We start from the raw sequence: 21,707 nt of genomic DNA, 5'->3' as shown, positions 1-21,707 counted from the left end.
TTTTCTATTTTATGATCAATAATGATCTCTAGTTCTCGTCTGGTCATAAATTCCTTCCTCCTCCACAGGTCTGAGAAGTAGACTATAATCTGTTCCTCTAATCTATTTATGATCTCATTCTTTATGCCTAAATCATGGACCCATTTTGATCTTATCTTGGTATATGGTGTTAAGTGTGGATCCATATCTAATTTCTGCCATACTAATTTCCAGTTTTCCCAACAGTTTTTTCCAAATAATGAATTTGTATCCCTAATGTTGGTATCTTTGGGTTTGTCAAAGACTAGACTGCTACAGATGTACCCTTTTTTGTCCTTTGTATATAATCTGTTCCACTGATCGACCAGTATATTTCTTAGCCAATACCAAATGGCTTTGGTGACTGCTGCTATATAATATAGCTTTAGATCAGGTACACCTAGACCACCTTCCTCTGACTTTTTTTCATTAGTTCCCTTGCAATTCTTGACCTTTTATTCTTCAATATGAATTTTGTTGTTATTTTTTCTAGGTCATTAAAATAGTTTCTTGGGAGTCTGATTGGTATAGTACTAAATAAATAGATTAGTTTAGGGAGTATTGTCATCTATATTATATTTGTTCGGCCTATCCAAGAGCACTGAATGTCTTTCCAATATTTAAATCTGACTTTATTTTTGTGGCAAGTGTTTCATAATTTTTCTCATATAATTCCTGACTATTCTTTGGTAGATGGATTCCCAAATATTTTATACTCTCAAAATTTTTTTGGAATGGAATTTCTCTTTGTATCTCTTTCTGTTGCATTTTGTGGGTGATATATAAAAATGCTGAGGATTTATGTGGATTTATTTTGTATCCTGCCACTTTGCTAAAATTCTGAATTATTTCTAATAGCTTTTTAGCAGAGTCTTTGGGGTTCTCTAAGTATACCATCATGTCATCTGTAAAGAGTGATAGTTTGATTTCCTCATTTCCTACTCTAATTCCTTGAATCTCTTTCTCGGTTCTTATTGCCAAGGCTAGCTTTTCTAGTACTATATTGAATAGTTATGGTGATAGTGGGCAACCTTGTTTCACTCCTGATCTTATTGGAAAAGGTTCCAGTTTGTTTCTAATGCATATTATGCTTACTGATGGTTGTAAATATATGTTCCTGATTATTGTAAGTAATAGCCCATTTATTCCTATACTCTCAAGAGTTTTTAGTAGGAATGGATGTTGGATTTTATCAAATGCTTTTTCTGCATCTATTGAGATGATCATATGTTTTTTTATTAATTTGAGAGTTCATCCCATTCACATTTACAGTTAAAATTACTAATTCTGTATTTCCTACCATCATATTATCCCCAGATTATGCTTTTTCCCTTGACCCTCCTGAACCCCTTCCCCAATATTTAATTTATAGACCCCACTTGTGACGTGCAGCCCTCCCTTTTTTAGTATCCCTCCCCCCTCCTTCGAAGTCCCTTCCTTTATTCCCCTTTTCCTTTTCCCTTTTCCACTCTCTCTTTTAATGAGGTGAGAGAGAATTCTCTGAAAAACAAATATGTCAATTGTTTACTTTTGAACCTCTTCTGATGAGAGTAATATTCACACAATGATTCTCCCCCTCATTAAATTCCCTCAGATATGGTATATTTTCTATGTCTCTTCCTGGGATGTAGTTTCCCTCTTTTTATCACTCCTTCCCCTTTTTCTGATATTATCCCCTTCCCTTTACTACTCCCCCTTTTTTATATCAGTAAAATCAAATTATCCATGTGGACTTTCTATATATCCACAACAGAGATACAGTTCTCAAGGTTTCTGTGTACCTTTTTCTGTTTCTCTTCAGTCTTGTGGATGTAGATCAAATTTTTTGTTCAAGTCTGGTTTTTTTCTTAGAAACAAATGGAATTCCTCTGTTTCATTGAATGACCATCTTCTTCCATGGAAGCAAATGCTAAAGTTATCTGGGTAGCTTATCCTTGGTTGCAATACTTGATCTTTTGCCTTTCGGAATATCAGGTTCCAGGCCCTTCTATCTTTTAATGTGGAGACAGCTTGATCTTTATTGACCCTTATTGAGGCCCCTTGATATTTGAATTGCTTTTTTCTAGCTGCTTGCAATATTGTTTCCTTTGTGTGGTAGTTCTTTTGCTTAGCCACAATGTTCGGTGGAGTTTTTTTCTTTAGGGTCTTTTTCGGAACGTGTTTGATGAATTCTTTCAACGCCTATTTTCCCTTCTGATTGTATTATCTCTGGACAGTTCTCTTTGATGATTTCCTGTAAAATGGAATCTAGGCTCTTTTTTTGGTCATAGTTTTCAGGAAGTTCAATGATCCTCAGATTATCTCTCCTAGATCTATTTTCCAGGTCTGTAGATTTTCCCAGTAAGTATTTGACATTATTCTCCAGCTTTTCATTTTTTTGGTTTTGTTTGACTGATTCTTGGGTTCTCAATGAATCTTTCATTTCTATTTGTTCCATCCTGATTTTTAATGACTTATTTTCTTCATTCACATTTTTTAGTTCTTTTTGTATATGCCCAATTGAGTTTTTAAATGAATTATTTTGCTCTATTGAATTTTTTTCCATTTCCCTAATTTTTTTTAGAGAATTATTTTCTTTTTCCAATTTAGAAATCCTGCTTTCTTGAGATTTTTTTATCTTTTCCAATTCAGAAATCCTATTTTCTTGAGAATTTTTTATCTTTTCCAATTCACAAATCCTACTTTCCTGTGATTTTTTAACGTTTTCTAATTCACAAATTTTGTTTCCCTGAATCTCCTGTGGATTCCTTATTTTTTCCAACTCAAATTTCAGAATGTTGTTATTCTCTATCATAGCTTCTCTTTCCTTTTCCCATTTTTCTTCAAACTCTCTTAATTTTTTAATAGTCTCTTCTAGTAGAGAGTTATGTGATGGGGTGTAGGTATCATTCCCCTTTAGGCTGTTATCTGCTGACTCTCTGCTGTTAACTTCCTCGGGCTTGGACACCAGCTCTTTGTATAGAAGGAATCAATAGTTCTCTTTAGCTTTTTACTCATATTTAAAAAATCTTTTGGGATCTGTCCTTGGGGTAAAAAGTTATTTATTTATATCTTTACCAGCTTCCTCCCAGACTGGATGGATGCAGCGGCTACTGCGCCTGAGCTAAGATATAGCTCTGGGAGAGAGTTCCCCTTCCCCTCCATGGAAGTATCTCAGAGGTGATTAGTATGGCTGTGGCTGCGCTATGAGGGTTGCCCAGTGAAGGACCCCAATGTGTGTCCTACAGACTTCCCTGAGGTTTAAGCCTGAACAGTAAAGGCGACACAAAGCCCAGCCAATGCATCCCATGGGGCGTGGATATTAGCAGCTGATGTGAAAAGCCCCTGCACTCAAACTGGAAGTGTCTGCCCGGAAACTGAGATCCTTATTTCAAAGGTTCCTCTTCTCTAGGACTTCTGTGGCTGAGTTCCACAACCTCCAGCCAAGCCAGGCACTTTGTGAATTAGCTGTTTCCTTGGGCTGTGTCCCTGCTTTTCAAATTCTTAACTTCTCCAAGTTGAAGCCCCATACAGCAGAAGTCAGCTGTACAACTTTCCTGAGATCAGTTTGGTCACCGGATTGGGGTGGTTCTGGTATCTGGCTGGATATTTTAAACTGGCTTGATTTCTCTTCTGGACTGCTGTTTTATAAGCAGAGAAGAGCTATTAGCCTGTGCCAGATTCTTCTATCTCAGTGGCCTCTCTGATCCCAGAGTTCTCCCCAGCCCGATTGGCTCAGTGTGCTAGCACCTCACCCTGTCTGTGCTGGCCTTTTTTCTTCCTCCCCTGGGAACCAACCTTTTCTGTTGGAACTCCAGATTCTCTTTAGCTGGTAAGTCATGCTTTCAGTCCTTGTGTTTTCTATCAGTCCAATGTTATTTTTGAGGCTGATTTAACTAATTGGTAATGAAGGAAGAAGGGAGCTCACAAAATCGAGTGTATCTTCTCTGCCATCTTGGCTCTGCCCTACTTCCATTTCTTGATCTCTGTGTTTCTGACCTTCTGAATACTTCTTTTTATTTTTCTTACTTTTTTTTTAATTTAATAGGAAAAACACATCATTATTTACCATAGGTGTGCTTTGCAGATTTTTATCCAGTTGTTTTGATATAATATTTAGAAAGTAAATTGAGTCAAGATGGAAAAACACAGAAAGGAATGAGATAAACAATGTAATACAATAATGAGATACAATTTGTCAAATCATTAATCATGATCAAGGTGGTATAGATAGGAGATCTTATAGATCAGAGATGACAAACACATGAGGGGTCACACTGTAGACGCAAGATTATTTAGGGAAGCCAAAACCAGATGGGAACTGTTTAGCACAACAAATATAAAAATAATAGATGATTGGTAATATTATATGTGGTTTTCTGAATTAACATGCAGCCCTGAGGGACCCTTATGTTTGGTTAGATGGTCCCAGGTTCTAGTTGAATTTTATACCACTGTTTCTATTCTCATATTTGTAGATGACATTATATAGATGAATTTTGTTGATTGCAGCAAATTCTGGGACAATATTGTTGATGTTTAGTCATCTAGTTATGTCTAGCTCTTCATGACTCCATAAAGCATAGAATGACAATGTTGTCTCTGTTTTTTTTTTTTTTGTTGTTGTTTTTTTTTGTTTTTTGTTTTTTGTTTTGGATAGGTTTTGGTTTTTTGGGGAACATGGAAGATACTGGAGTAGTTTGCCATTTCTTTCTCTGCTGTTTGAAGGCAGAGTTAAAATGACTTGCTTAGGGTCACACAACTAGAACATGTCTAAGATCATATGTTAACTCAAATATTTCTGATTATAGAACCAGCATTCTGTCTACTAAACCACCTTTCTACTTATCTGGGAAAATATACTCCTTCCTAAATGAGCTTCATAATAATTCAGAAGAGATACTCCAAATTATCTATACAGGAAAAGCAAAGTCTTTTTTAGAACATCTATTTTTCTTGTTCATAGATAAATGTCTTACAAAATTTATCTTGGACAGACATCACAGATGTAGAGGTCTAAAAATGGAGGAGGAGGGCTGAGTGGAGATGAAGTGCATTGACCTTGAGGGGAAAATGCAAAGCTTTGTAAAACACCCATTATCTCCCCAAGCCTATCTTTTTACAATATACTGCTACTGATGCTGAAATGCTCTATTAGTATATATAATTCTCTAAAGAATCAAAATTGAGGTTACCCAAAATGAGGCACATGCTAACAAGCAATTGCACAGAAACAGTGGCTAAATCCTATTAAGGACATCTTCAGATAAGTGTGACTGTAAAAGGACATATTTGACTTAGCAAGAGCAAAGGATAAAGTATTAAAAATCTCCATACATTATTTATAGCCATGTAACATCAAAAGGTCTAAAGGAAGGCTCACAACATATTGGTGGACTTCATTCAAAAGATTTGCAAAAAGAAAATAACAAGCCTTGAGGAATAAATAGGGTTGTCATCTGGACAATTGTGAGAAAGATTATATTCACATTAGTGAAATCACACATTGTACTACAATAAGTGAATTCCTCCCTCCTTTCTTTTCCATTCTTTTCAGCAAGTGATGAAGAACTTTTTAGAAATCTCTTGAGTTCTGTATTTGAAGATCAAACATTTTATGTAGGTCTGTTTTTTTCATCAAGAAGAGATGGAATTCATTTATTTCGTTAAATGTCCATCTTCTTCCCTTGAAAACAATGCTCATTTTTGCTGGGTAAGTTATTCTTGGCTGCATACCAAGTTCCTTAGCCTTTTCTTACCTTTATTAATTGACATGGGTTTAATTTTCATCAGTCTTCTGACAACTAGATAACTCTAAGATCTATGAATCCAGCCCTAATCCTAAACTTCTGCAATAAACCACTAATTTTCTCTTGTACATTTCAAACCCTATAGACATCCCAAACTCAGCATTCCAAAAATAATTTAATGTACATCTTTTCCAAATATTTCTGTGCAATGTGGCAGTTTTGATGTAGTTCACATTAAGATGATAGAGGTATGTAGAATTTTCTCTGTGCACATCCCTAAAAGAAGATTTTGATTCCTACAAGGGAGTGGAGGGGTAGAGTTTAAAATCTAAGACTGGTCACTCTTTTTTTTCCTTAGAGGACAGAAATACTAGACCAAATTTCTGTTTATCTGCTTCTTGAAATAGAATTTGCATAGGAAAAGTAACTTTAAACTTTAAGCTCCAAGCCTTATTTACTATTTTTAATGGGAAAAGGATAAGCACAAACTTTATATAAAAAGCTTGACTTCTTTCCTACCAAATTCAAGTTTCACCATTAAAGCAAATACAAAGTAGCAAAGAATCCAAAGACTCCATCTTCTGCAATAAAAACTCACATTTGACAAAAATTGCTGGGAAATTTAGAAAATAATGTAACAGAAACTAGTCATACACCAACATCCCACACCCTATACCAAGTTAAGTTCAAAATGGATGCATGATTTAAATATAAAGTGATATCATAAGAAAATAAGATATATAAAAAATTAGAGGAGCAAAAGTAGTTTCTCTCTCAGATCTATGGTAAAGGGAAGAATCTATGACCAAAGATAGCATAACAAAATACAAAATGGATAATTATGATTTTATTAAACTGGAAAAAAACTATGTGCACAAATATAAAACCAATGCCACCAAGATTAGAAGAAAAGAGAGAAAGCTGGGAAACAATTTTTACAAGTATTTTTGATAAAAGGCTCATTTCTCAATTTTACAAAGAGGAGCATTAAATTTATAAAATAAAAGTCCTTCCTATTTTGATAAATGGTCAAAGGATGCTTTCAGATGAAGTAACAAAAGTTATCCATAAAAATGAAAATAAGTTCTAAATCACTATTAATCAGAGAAATGCAAATTAAAGCAATTCTGAAGTATTATATTATACCTATAGAAAAACTTACCTGATAGAAATCTTTTAAAAATGATAAATGTTGGTATATGAGAAAATTTAATCACTAATACATTGTGGTGTTGTGAACTGATCCAATCCTGCTAGAGAACAATTTGGCACTATGCTTAAAGGGCTATAAAACTATGCATACCCTTTGATCCAGCAATACAATTTCTATATCCCAGAAATCACAAAAAAGGGAAAAGGACTAGATGTTCAATAATATTTGTGGCAATTTTTTGTGGCAAAGAATTGGTAATTGAGAGGATATTCGTTAATTGAGGAATGGCTGAACAAGTTGTGTATATGAGTATAATGGAATGTTATTGTTCTATAAGAAATGATGAGCAGGAATATTTCAGAAAAAACCTATTAACTAATGCCGAATGAAGCAAAAGAGACCAGAAGTCAAAACAATAATGACCAGTAACTAACATTGTGTTATGATAACTATGATTGATTTAATTCTATTCAGCACTAAAATCCCAGACAATTCAAAAAAAAAAAAAAAAAAAAACATGATGTAAAATGCTATCCATATCCAGAGGAAGAACTTTTGAGTCTGAATGCAGGTTGAAACTACATTTTTTTAAATTTTAAAATGGTGCTTTTTCCCTTTTCTCTTTGTTTTTTTTTAAACATAACTTATATGGAAATATATTTTACATGATTACATATGTATAATATCAAATTACTTACCATCTTGGGGGGAGAAAGATGGGAGGAAGAAGGAAGAAAAATCTGGAACTCAAAATTTTTCAACAAGTGAATCTTGAATTGTCTTTATATGTAATTGGGAAAAATACTATTACATAAAAATTTAAAAATGGCTAGCTGCCAAACAGAAATCAGATAAAATATATATGAGAAAATATTACTAAATAATACAGAATGAGTGATCTCTACCATTGGGAATGAAATAGTTTAACCAAGAAAAAGATCTTACCAATGGGGAAAATGTTTTAAAGTCTCTAGATGTATAGCAAACAGAATAAGGGCATGATCAGAGTTCTATATGTCAGCTTCTCAGGATCATTATTGTGACTCTGAAGTAAGATTGGAACGAACACTGCTGATCTTTTCTTTTGACGTTGGAAGCTAAAACTTTAAAAGACTGAACAGACTAGCTCTCTTTTCTACCCCATTCTAACCAATTCCATCCTGCCACTCACACTGACTGAAAACATCAATCTATACTGATGTCAAGAGTTCCATCCCAATGGGAATTGGGACTAGGGATCCATTTATCAAAGCCATCACTATCCTTTAAGTCATCAATGTATATATTGTTGTCTTTTGCTAATCCTCACTCTCTTCACATATCTGTAAATTGTCATTTCTGCATTTACTGCTGTAAACATTCCTACCCTTTTTATGGCAACTATACATCTTTTAAGGTAGATTAAAATCACACAAACTTTTTTGCCAGTCATGTTACATTGCTGCCTTATATTAAACTTGCAGTAATGTTAATCCCCCATAATTGTTTCCCAATGAATCTATATCTATTCCTCTCCATTCTATATTAGAATAGTAATTTTTTGAACCTGATCTATTAAATTTCCTCTTAACAATTTGACCAATGTTCCATACCATAGAGATCTATCATAAAATCCCTAAAAAGTTATCTGTAGTTTTAAAGTACTACATGAAGCTATTATTGTTACAAAAATACTGCTCCTATCATTATTGTGAGGCAGCTGCAAATAATTAAAACACACATGCAATTCTCCAACAGTAAATAGCTATGAATAATTACTGTTGTTTGCTGAGGATAAAAAATGAGAAAATTAGGAGGGTGATTTGGGGTTCACAATGAAGGAAAGGGAGCAATACATAAAAGCAGAATTCACAACCCAGAAGGGGTTCCTCCAGGGATTTTTTAACTCTGTACAAAATGAAACCTTGGCAAGGAGCCCAGATCTCTAGTCTTCATAGTTTCTTGAGTTTGCACTATTATTTCCAAAATGAGCAAAACCAAGTGTTGAGAAGGAGCTTTTTATTTTATTTTTAAGCTATTTCCCCCCATAGCTTCTGAATCTAATATTGGCCATGGAAGAAATCAGCATCTGCTTTTGCCACGTACTTTCCAATATTATAAGAGACGTAGCTTGTGCAGGGACACAATTTGAAAAATAGTGCTTTATATATTATGCATTTAAAAATTCCTTTAGAACAAAATCCAAGGAGAATTATCTTTAGTCTAACAATTACATTGATTTTGGTAAGAGGATAAGAATCTTCACTGAGATGTTTCTAATCCATTTGTCAAAAATGAACTATTGCCAAGTGTTTGCATCTGTATACCAATATTTATTTTTAATCCTTATGACATTTTGATGGCAGAAAGTACTACTTAACTTTTAGGTATAAGATCATTCTTTTTGGTTTTAGATTTTTTTCTTACTTATTGATTTATCCAGCGACACAACTATTTCAGCTTATAATTAATATGAGAGGAACTACACATTTTCTAGAAAATATTTGTATTCCTCACATTTATTTTAAGAAATATATCAATTTTCTAAATTTGAGTGAAATTTAGGAAGCTTTTCTAACTATGTCTTCTTGATGAAAGGAAAAACTATTATTTGAAGTAAAAGAATGACAATGTTTTTTTTTTTCTTCAGTTACAATTGTAATTCTAATTCAAATTCTAAACACTAATGTTTTGTGACATTTTATTAATAAAAGTAACTATTTTCTTTTCAAGCATTCTTCAACTGTCAAAGCCAAGACTTTATTATACAACTGAACTGGAAAATTAAGTTTACTTAATTATTGCATAGAGAAGAGAATAAGAAAGAAAACATATAACCTTGTTATAATTATTGACTTTAGTTTCCTTTGTATCATTTTATGAATAATGAAAGGAATATGACAGTGATGCTTCTATTCCAATGAATTCATGATTTCATCAATGTGGGCTTTCAACAGTGAAGGTAACAATTCATCCATTACCTTTTCATATAAATGGTTTTGCTCTCATATTGCTTTAAATATTTCAAAGAAAAGGGGTTCTTAACTTTTCATTTTTCTATCCTGCATTCGTTTGGCAGTCTGCCAGAGTCTAGGAACTATGTTTTTAAATGTATAAAATAGAGTATTAAAAAGGAAAATAATAATATTAAAACGTAATCATCAAAATATTTTTAAAAGCAAGTTCATAACCCTCTGGATCAGAATCTTGGCCAGAAATGATTTTTTCAATGTGTTGCAAACCTTCCTCTATTATAAGAAACAAAATCAAAGATAGCTTCCCATAATATATGAAGTATTCAGATTATTTAGTCTAACTTTATTCTGTGAAAATCTCCTTTTCTAGTCATAAATTTCCTAGCTAATGCCTTTACATCATTTCTTAGAAGACATTGTTGGTAATATACTGCAGCCAATTTACACCCATTATGCCATTTTCCATTATCCTTTGGAAAAACATACAGCTAATTATTCACAACAACAGTGCATGAACAGGAATTTATTGATATTGAACAGTTGGAAATTCATGTAAATAACAATATAAATAAAGGAAATAATAATTATATTATGATTTTATAATAATAACAATAGCAAAACTTTACATAGTGTTTTAAGATTTTGCAAAATTTTTATTATGTTAATTAATTCAATATCCATAACAATATTTTGAGGCAGGTGCTGTTATTGATGAAGAAACTGACATTGCCAGATTTAATGATATAGCTAGGGTGAAATAGCTATTTAGTGTCTAAGGAAGTATTCAAACTCAGGTTTTCCTGACTACCAGTCTTCCTCTCTATGTATTTTACTTCCTAGAAGTTTAGAATGAAGAATCATGTGTAGGAAAACTATAAGTTTGATAACTTACCATATATAAAATGTCCTAAAACATACCTTATTTTTAAACTTTAATTTCTTAAAGGCTGAGCAATTAAGACAATTAAACCACTCTGTATACTTTAGCAGGTCTGTAGCACATTTGCTTTGAAAAATGATGCCAAGTTTTTTAGTACATGTACATTGGCATTAAGTATTAGTCCAAGTGAACTCAGTGCCTATAAAATAATGTTATGCGTGGTCTATAACTCTTAATTTTATGCAAAAAGTCTGTTGCTGAACCGTGTTTAAAAATTGTGTACTGTCATAGGTATAATTAATTTTATTTTCAATTTCTGTTTTGATTTTGTTTGTTTTTTCCAATATTCACTATTTCATCACATATTTTGATTTCTTCATTTAATAGAGAATAATCCAATAAAATTTTTGACATTTAACTTAAATGGATAAGAAATTCAAATTTAATACAAACCCTCTTTTTGAAGCCTACAAAATATAAAACAGATAATTTCTATCTCTCTTTTTTAATTTTGAAGGGAGCAAAGGAAATAATATCTTCACATTACATAAAACATCTGAAACCCTATAACAAATTGTTTGATAAGCGGGAGAAGTCTATGCATTTATTTCTGTTATACATGCTCAAATTTATGATCAATTCCTGAATAGCTACATGTTTAATTTCCATTTTCTTTTATTCTCTTGAATATTCTGTTTTGTTAAATTAAAAATATATTTATTAAATATCTATTTTATGGCAGGAATTATGGAAGTGCATAGAAATAAAAAAAAAAGAAAAAGAAAAAAAATTAACACATTCCTGTCCTTAAGGTGTCTATGCTTATGTAGGGGAATAGAATGTTGTAATAGATAGAGTACTATATTTGTTGTCATGAAGGTTTTGGTTCGAATGTCATCCTGATTTGCAACGTTAACCTCTCAAGTCTTAATTTCCTCATCTATAATATATGAATAATGTTGATGATGATGATGATGATGATGATGATGATGATGATGATGATGATGAAGATATTATCTTTTGTGTCTAATTCTTTATGTCCTAATTTGGAGTTTTCTTAGCAGAGATAATGGAGTAGTTAGCAAGTTCCTTCTCCAGGTCATTTTATAAATGAAGCACTGAGACATACAGGATTAAGGGACTTGCCCAATGTTACACAGCTAGTGCTGAAGGTAAGAAATTTAAGACTGAGGTTATTTTTAATTTGTGTAATAAAACAAGCATTCCATAGCATAATAATTTTAAAAATATGATTACACATGAAACTACAAATATACTTTGCAAAATTTGCTATTCCTTTTACATATAGTAAATTATCATGTATATTTCTTTCTCCCTTTTTTTCCTTTCCTTGCTTCTCTCCTCATCTGCCCTATGGATAGCTATCATTAAACACAAATAGGAATATATAAGTAAAATTATTCTATTCATACTTCTATTTATCAGTTCTTTCTCTGGATGCAGCTAGCATCTTCCTTCATAAGTCCTTTATAGTTAATTTAGATATTTCAATAGTCAAAATTATTTGTCATTCAAAATTATTCTTTAAAATAATGTTGGTATTACTATATGAAAGAATCCTCTTTATTATTTTCATTTTGTTTCCATGTTCTTCAAGATCATTGAACTCATCATTTCTTATAGCACAGCATTTCATCATAATCATACTGCAACTTGTTCAGCTATTCTTCAATCAGTGCTTATCCCTGCAATTTCCAATTCTTTGCTACCACAAACAGAGCTACTATAAATATTTTAGAACATATAGGTTCTTTTCTTTTTCCTAATTAAATTTGGATATAGACGAAGTAGTGATTGATGAGTCTTCCTGGCTTCAGATTGAGCATTATGTCCACTGTCCCATTATATCTAAAGTGCCTGATTAGCAATGTTGTGAACTATGAATAAGATGATATAGATGCATACATGCATGTATATGCATATACAAAAGTGTATTATAGGCAGATGTAAGTATAATATAAATTAGTATATACAAATAATTGCATATATGTGGATGTAGTTTTGTTAACCTTAAAGTGTTGCATACATAGTAGTATACAAAGTATACATGTGAATGTGTAAATGTGTGTATGCATATATATGTATATATATATATATATATATATAATTTATGTATATATACATAAATTATATGTATGTAGACATATAGACATATATATAAATACATACATATATAATACATACATGTGTGTGTGTGTGTGTGTGTGTGTGTGTGTGTGTAATGGTTGCTGTTGTTAGTAGGAATATAGCATGTATTCTGGGAATGCTATCCCAAACTCCACATTTATTAGTGATCTGAATGTTGGGAGGATGACTGATAAATCCCTTTCAGAGTAGCAGAAACATTGGGGTGGTACTTTTAATACTGTTGCTCAGGAATCCCAGCAGATATATTTCTTGTTATTATTATGATTGATTATCAATTATTCAGTGAGATTTTATTAGGTCTTAGAAAAGGTATTTATTAAAATAGTAGAATTGGCACAGTTGATACAAACATTTTTTCCAATATTCTTTGACTCAATTCCTTATACATAAATATAGAGTTGGGGGGAAATGGGTTCAAACTTAGAGGTGACTTGTGGTAAAGGTTAAGCCATAGCTTCTGGAAGTATGCATCCCTGAGGCTTGTGCTCCTTAAATGTGATTTTTCCACTGCTATCTTTGTAGTCTTGAATCTACTTTTCTCCTTACATCTCATATGTTTTTGCTTCCCAGTTCAATTGATGAAACTATCCACTGTTGTACTATAGAAATTAACTGTAAGAATGATCAAAATATGAGGAGTCAACAATTATATATATGTATATATAAATAATTACTTCCTCCTCTAGACAATGAAGGAGGAGAGCAAACCAAGGCACTTTCTTCTCCCTACTCTCCCTCAATTTATTCCTTCTTAGGAATTCTATTTCATTGGAATTGAGAGTGCATGAAAAAGGTATTGGGAAATAATACTGAAAAAGTAGTTGGGGAGCATATTGTAGATAATTTTAAATGTTATTTTATCAACTATAACATATGCCCTATCTTTTCTTTGATTGTTGATGAAATAAATAAAATGTATGTGAAACAGGTCACTTAAATAATCATAATTTATTCTCATTTTATGGATGCTAATATCTTTTATTTTAAAGGTCATACATTTTGGTCATAATTCACATCTACACTTTCTTTTCCTGGGAAGTTATTTTGTTATGAAGTTGTTTAATACAGAGAGTAAAACTGACAAAAGAGTAAAGACTTTTGGGATATATGTCTACAGAAATAGGAAAGACCAATTAAGTTATATCAAGGCATGTATATCCCATGTCTCTGAACATTTCTGGTTTCGTAAAGATTGTGAAGATAATGCAATTGAGTTAGGATCGATAGGAAATATGATTTGGGTCTTTCATTTCCAAATAGTGTGTGGATAAAATTGAAAGGATAAGATTCTGGGGGGGGTTTCCTCTATATTTATTAGATTAGTCATATGAAAAAAAATGATCTAAGTCACTACTGATCAGAGAAACGCAAATTAAGGCAACTCTGAGATACCACTACACACCTGTCAGATTGGCTAAGATGACAAGAAAAAATAATGATGAATGTTGGAGGGGATGTGGGAAAACTGGTACACTAATGCATTGTTGGTGAAGTTGTGAAAGAATCCAACCATTCTGGAGAGCAATTTGGAACTATGCACAAAAAGTTATCAAACTGTGCATACCCTTTGATCCAGCAGTGCTACTTCTGGGCTTATATCCCAAAGAGATCTTAAAGAAGGGAAAGGGACTCATATGTGCAAAAGTGTTTGTAGTAGTCCTTTTTATAGTGGAAAGGAACTGGAAACTGGATAGATTCCTATTAGTTGGAGAATGGCTGAATAAGTAAGTTATTGTATAAGAATGTTATGGAATGTTATTGTTCTATACAAAATGATCAGCAGGCTAATTTTTGAGGGGCCTAGAGAGACTTACATAAATTGATACTAAGAATTTGATGCTAAGTGAAATGAACAGAACCAAGAGATAATTGTACATGGCAACAAGATGTATGATGATCAATTCTGATCAATGTGACTCTTTCCAACAATGAGATGATTGAGTACAGTTTCAGTGATCTTGTGATGAAGACAGCTATCTACAACCAGAAAGAAGATTATGGGAACTGAGTGTGGATAATAGCATAACATTCTCATTCTTTTTGTTTTTGTTCATTTGCATTTTGTCTTTATTTATTTACTTTACTTTTTGATCTGATCTTTGTACAAATATGTTTATATGCATATATATTGGATTTAAAATATATTTTATAATATATAGCATTTATTTGATGACTTGCCTTCTAGGGGAGAGGGTGAGGGAAGAAGGAGAAATTTTGGAACACAAGGCTATGTAAGGATCAATGTTGAAAAATTTGCCATGCATATATTTTGAAAATAAAAAGCTTTAATAAAAAAAGAATTAAAAAAAAAGAACTGTGTTCACATTGGAAACTAAAGCCATATTGAAAAAAAATGTATTCCTCTCTCTCTCTCTCTCTCTCTCTTTTTCTCTTCCTATGTCTATCTCATTCTCTTTCACATACATACACACATACCCACACACAATACCACAGAATTTGACATATGAAAGGTATGTACTGAAATCCACTTTTGAAGAGAAAATCGTTAGAAATAAACAGAATAAACAAAAAAGATATAATGTGTAATATTAGACCTCACAACTTCAGTGTCAAAGTATGAAAGACCTTTAGTATATCAATACAATTTTATAATAATCCATTAATATAGTTCTAATGAAACACTGAAGATTCCCCCTTTATAGATTGATTGTGTATTTGGTACAAATATAGCACTGAATAATTTAAGAAATTACATACAGAACATCCTTCTAGCTAGCTTTTCTCAGACTCCATGCTGCCTCATGTTGAATATTACTCAGCTAAACTGAAAATCACTATGCATTATCCTGTTTCATTGATCTCCTGTTTATCCAATCCATTTGCTCTGCTCATATTTTTATATGAATGGTACAACTATTACTTTTTCCATTAAAATATTTTATCTCTGATGGAGACAACCATCTTCAGATGTATTTTATCTTGCCTAGGACAAACCAATCTTCTTGTGAGAGCAATGCTATTAGTCATGTTTCTGAGCTATTTAGCCATGTTCTTCCAGTGACTTGTTAAAAAAAATAAAAATAAAATTTACAATAATGAGTTTGGTATATAGAAATGGAATTTAGGGGAAAAAAGTTCCTCATAGTCTGAGAAATTTTAGTTTTCTGTCCTCCAGAAATGTTCTCCAATGCTTCTTTATGATGTAGCAGTGATGATGTTCAAGATTTATACCAATAGAGACCACATTTCAAAAGGTCCTATTAAAGTGAAAAAAAAAAAAGCTTTTTACATAAATTTAGGGTAAGGATATATCTCTTTCATCCAAAAACTATCTTAAGTTCATAAAGACTCATCCATGCTGAATAGTTGGTAAATACTTGTGTTTTCATTACTATTATCAATTCCTGCCAATAATTTTATAAGAAAAAAACAAATGTGGAAAATGTACAGCTGGTAAGGAAGATTGTACTGAAAAAAAAGATGAGTCTTGAATTCCTCAATTACATATTTTTACTTAAAATGTAAGTATGATGAACTCATGTCTTGGGAATTCATCTAAGAAGTACCTTTTCTTCCCTTTAAAATAATTTTGGTTAGAATTTTGCAAATAATAAATTTTTAAAAAGATAAAACTAGGAGGGAAAAAGTGCCTACATGTATCTACTAAGACAGATTCCATAAAGATTATTTCACTGTGATAGACAAACACAGGAGGAAAATAATACAAGATAAAGCTAAAAATAAAATTCACACCACCACTAATTAGCCTCCAATGCACAAAGTATGGATGTCAGAAAAGGTAACTAATTTTCCTAGTGCAAAGATGATAATTTAACCTCAGAGCTATCACTGAAATTTTTTGTGATATGTGAATGTTATACTGGAACAAAATATATTCAAAATAAATATGTTAGCAATGTTGAGCTGAAAATAAAAAAAAAATTAAAGAGTATACTTATATGTATATATGCATGCTTAAATTATACATGTATATAATGTATATATGAACATGTAAACATTTATATTTACACATACAACCTATATATGTGCATATGTATAAACAACTACAAGTATGTGCATATGTATAAACATATATATATATATGTAAATTTATATGTATCTAAGAGAGAATCTAGCAATTGTTGAAAGAATTAAATAAAACAAGGAAACATATGCTTGACAGCCCTTTTTAATCAAGGCATGTTGAATATTTGAATGATTCTTCTGTGGGAAAAAAAATTCATTTTTTCCACTTGGACTTAAAAGTGAGAGAGCTCTGAACAAAGGGACAGCTTATAAAGAAGCAGAAGCAAAATGTGTTTCCATAGGAGGTAACTGAATTCTCTGCTGCAGAGATCTTCAAAGATTGGAATTCTACTTTTTGAGGATATGATAGAGCAGATAATTGTTCAGAGCTATAATTGATTCTGTGGCCTACAGATTTCCTCCAAACTTACTCTGTTTCTTTATAATCAAAGATAATTGAATTTTTCCTTCCTTCCTTCCTTCCTTCCTTCTTTCCTTCCTTCCTTCCTTCCTTCCTTCCTTCCTTCCTTCCTTCCTTCCTTCCTTCCTTCCTTCCTTCCCTTTTCTTTATTCCCTCCCATAAAGTTCTAACATGGCTGCTTTATTAACTATAACATATGCCTAGTGGATTCCCAATTAATACAAATTTAAATTTTTTTCACAGCCACTATAAATAGTCTTTTAGAGTAAAAGAGAAGAACACAATGCTGTGGTAATGACTGAAACCCAGGCTTATGATAGAGCCAATCGTAGTTGGGTTGTGGTTGCTAAAATTTAAGGGCTATCATTTACATTTTAGAAATGAGTTATTACTATGAATCAATAGTTTATTCTTTATTTTATTCTCTAAGCTTACTAAAGAATCAATTATGTAGATTAAAAGAAAAGGTTCATATTTCTTTATTTTATCTCCCCACTCCAGCCTATTGTTGCACATCTTTCAATCCATTCCTATGTTGCTCCACAAAAAACATTGCTTGACATCAAAAAGAAAAAAATAAAAATTTCAGAGAATAAAGACCTGGTGACTGCAGGCTTATACTAATTCTTATAGAATATTATAGGTATTTATCCTGTGATTTGAGCTTTAAAAAGTGCTTAATATTCATTGATTTAACAAAGTGCTGAATTTCCATTTTCTCCTTTGAGCCTCAGTGCACCACCACTACTGAGGTACCAAGTGATAATGATTTCCCTGGGTCAATGAAGGTATATGGTAACATAAAGTGTTCAGTGAAGGTTATTGTTCAGTTACTTTGAAATATTATTACTTAAGATACATATATATATATATATATATATTTATATATATATAAAACTAAAAGAACCCCATTGGTCATCAAGGCTATATATAAAACTAAAAGAACCCCATTGGTCATCAAGGCTATCACCTGGATGGCAAGTCTTGAAGGGAGATGTATCACTATGTAGTTTTGACCAGAGATAATCCCAAGTTGCAAGATAACATCCTCAACAATGATAATTTCTCTACCTTTTGATCTCTGGGGACTTTAATTATTGCCATAGGTTATATCTTCACTGCATAAAGATGTTCTGAAAATACTGGCCATAAAATGATGTGTGCAATGAAAATAAGATCTATATATTGGATTTCAAATTTAGTTTTTGAGAGATGATCACAAAATTTTACATTTGGAAGGAACTCTTTATTTCAACATTTAAATGAACAGAAAACTACCTTTAATTCTCATAAAACAGTTTCCTAACCCCTACTTGAAGACAACAACAACAACAAAAAAAAATATTCTGAGGCTATCCATCTCACAAATATCATATTTCCTTTCCCTGGGATCCATAAACTTAAAAAATAGATAATAATATTTATAATATTACTCTTTCTATTCCTCTATTCCTATGGGTGTGTGTGTGTGTGTGTGTGTGTGTGTGTGTGTGTGTGTGTGTGTGTGTGTATGCTTTTACAAACACTATTCTAAGAATGGGCCCACAGGCATCACTTGATTACCAAAGGGAACCATGCTTTCAAAAGAATATAATTCCCCATGTTACATGGAGTTTAAATCTACTCCTCTGAAACCTCTATTCATTATTTCTAGTTGTGCCCTCTGGATCCAAGTGGAACAAGTTCAATGCCTCTTTTATGTGACAATTCTGTAAATACTTGAAAAAACCTAACATATTCTCCCCTAAGTTTTTTCTAGGCAACCCATTTCCATTCTTTTCAACTTGATCCTATCAGTATTCCTAAAATATTTATATAAAATATTTCTATAAAATAATAATACTATCATAGACTTATGGCCTTTAATGGTTTATTAATTGTTAATAAATAAATAATTTTCATAATTTTACATATTTATGTTTTTTAACTTTTATGAAATAAAATATAAATTTGCATGTTTCTAATTTACTTACATAAAAATAATAAATAATTAAATTAATAATAATCTGGAGAATTCTAATCTTATAATTATTGCCAGGGAACATCTAAATTATTCTTTATGCTACCCCAAATTCTAGAAATAAATATTATTGTTATATAATTTAATTTCCTGTAATAGACATTTTAAAAACCCACAGTGTGAACTATATTTTCCACACTTGTCTTTCTTTTGTAACTGATGTCTTTGTATCAAAAATTATTTAAAAATGATCTCTGTAGATTTTGCTTTTATCAGTAACTATATATCATATCACCAAAAGTTCATTATGTTATTAGGAAGGGGACAAAGAAGAAAAAGAAAAAGAAATGATGCTATCATGGTTTTTGTTGCTGTTTCTAAAATGCCTTGCCAGAACCAAGTTTTTTAAAAGCATGATTTAAGTCATGTAATGAAAGATTCTATTTATTTACTACATCAGAGTTTGCAAGGCCCTTTCAAATCCTATTTCATTTTCTTCAAAGTACCATTGTAAAATAGTCTTATCCTCATTTTATAGATATAGAAAGTGAAGTAAAAACAGTTTAAGTGATGTTCTTAAGGTCACCATCCAATAAGTGTCTGAAAGTAAAGCCAAGACTTTTTGTTACTAGACCCAGGATTCTCTCCTTTTGTATTGGTTTCAGTCTCCTGTTTTATATTTCTCTGTCTTCTGTCTCACATATGTTTATGTATCTATTTCTCTGTCATTGTATATATCTTTGAATCTGTCTCTTTATATCTTTCTCTGGCTCTCTGTCTTATTTCTCTGTCTTTCATTTTTTCTCTCTGTTTCATGAGTTTTGATAATCTACATATTAAGGAAATTAATTAGTTATATTTTGATTGTAATATTTCACTAACAAAAGCACAAATTGTTTAAAATATGGTATGATATTTTATATTAAAATGTCATTCTTATGTCTTGTCATAACAAGAAAGACCTCTGGGAACTCCAAGACCATGTCACTGGAGATAGATTTTGGCAGTTCTTTGCAAGTTTTGATGATCAACTTGGATAGTAGGAATGTTTTATCTACAAAGCCATACCAAACATGTGATGACTTTCTTTGGCCATAGCAACTGACAAATTCTTATGCTAAATATTTAATAAATATTTATTCAATGCCCACTAACTGACATACAAAAGAGAAAAAAATAATTCCTTGCCCTCAAAGAGCCTAATCTAATAGGAATGAAGCATTTCAATCTCCTTAGTGGACGTGGTACCAATGTCAAAGGTATTATTCATCTTGATGTATGAAAAATGAGATAAATATAACATTGGATAATCATCCATATATAAACCATCTTCTAAGAAATAACTAAATTCTTTTTTTACCTTTTGAAGTTCAATAGAAACTTGAGAACATCTAACAATGTGTCCTTGACATTGAGAGGTCTATACGTATTTTTTTTTTCCCCTTGAGGCTGAGGTTAAGTGACTTGCCCAGGGTCAAACAGCTAGGAAGTGTTATGTGTCTGAGACCAGATTTGAACTCTGGGCCTCCTGAATTCAAGGCTGGTGTTCTATCTACTGTGCCACCTAGCTGCCCCTACATGTAAAATTTTTTTAAAAATGTTAGAGCTCAAAGGAACTTTAGAAATCATCTAATCAAATTGCTTCAACATTATCATTTTACAGATGAGGAAAGTAAGGTCCAAGGAAGTTAAATAAGTAATAAGCAGTTTAGGAAAAAATAGGGCAAACAAATATCTGGGCAGGGCTAGGCTCTTAACAAAGGTCTTCTGATACAAAAAGAGACAACTGGAACAGTTTTACATAGATAATAAAGGCAAAGCTGGGACATCTGTCCAAGTGTTTTGATATTTGAAACACTGGGATTTTTCTACTATCATCACAATTTACTGAAATCAGAGAAATTTAAGCTTAATAGAAGATATAATTTTTATTGTATTGAAAATATATTAATTCTTAGAAGGAGTAGGATCTAACAAAAGTTCAATGTTACAAAGTTTGTAAGTAAAATAAATGTTTCATCAACCAACAACAACAACAAAAATAGCATGAAAAACACATTACTAAGCATGTATTTTATCATGCTTTTTTGGGGGAGAGGGAGTTGCATAGGTATTTTTTGTGGTGCATTTAAAATTTCAAATGAAATTTTTCTATTTTCTGCCATTATGAAGTTCCTGGGGGAGTTTGAAATCAAATATGCAATATGAGGGAATAACAAAATATTCTTTATTAGGGAGGCAGTGATATATAAAGAATAATGAGAAAGTAATAATTGACTGGCATTTGAATCATAAGTGAAATCTCAACTTATGTGTGGTTAGACAAGGAAGACTAAATATGTTTATGAATGTTTAGTCTCACAGGAGCACTGTCAATATGTAGTATTATATTTTGTCAGTTTTTTGCTTGATGTCATTTAGTTGACATATTTTTCC

The sequence above is a fragment of the Sminthopsis crassicaudata genome, chromosome 1, assembly GCF_048593235.1.
Source record: "Sminthopsis crassicaudata isolate SCR6 chromosome 1, ASM4859323v1, whole genome shotgun sequence".
Classification (NCBI taxonomy): domain Eukaryota; kingdom Metazoa; phylum Chordata; class Mammalia; order Dasyuromorphia; family Dasyuridae; genus Sminthopsis; species Sminthopsis crassicaudata.
Note: the sequence above shows the minus strand (reverse complement) of the source record.